This window comes from Pteropus vampyrus, unplaced genomic scaffold, assembly GCF_000151845.1.
Source record: "Pteropus vampyrus isolate Shadow unplaced genomic scaffold, Pvam_2.0 Scaffold66, whole genome shotgun sequence".
NCBI lineage: Eukaryota > Metazoa > Chordata > Mammalia > Chiroptera > Pteropodidae > Pteropus > Pteropus vampyrus.
The window spans coordinates 5,505,568-5,505,870 of record NW_011888847.1 but is presented as its reverse complement, the minus strand read 5'-3'; the positions used below and the strand labels follow the sequence as shown (position 1 = coordinate 5,505,870).

At 57.8% G+C, this 303-nt stretch overlaps 1 non-coding gene across 1 annotated transcript; it reads left to right on the top strand.

Annotated features, from left to right (window-relative positions):
• Window positions 1-23: 23 nt before the first annotated feature.
• On the top strand, window positions 24-116 carry TRNAI-UAU. The gene is given in 2 exon segments: window positions 24-61; window positions 81-116. It is a non-coding gene; the product is annotated as a tRNA-Ile (tRNA).
• Window positions 117-303: the final 187 nt, after the last annotated feature.

Sequence of the window (303 nt, the reverse complement as noted above, 5' to 3'; positions counted from 1 at the left end):
CATCGCGAAGGCGGCTAAGCGGAGCTCCAGTGGCGCAATCGGTTAGCGCGCGGTACTTATACAGCAGTACATGCAGAGCAATGCCGAGGTTGTGAGTTCGAGCCTCACCTGGAGCACGACCATTTTGGATACCGGAAACCCCCTTTTATCTCCCTGCCCCAAGGAACGAGTTACTCTCCCTTTAGCCATCTCAGTTCCTGTGTCAGATTCCTCAGTGCGCACAGCCCGCTCCGCCGTCGGCAGGAAGCCGCTTGCATTGGAGCTTCTTACCAAGTGGCTTGTTTCCCCCGCACACCACCCAGC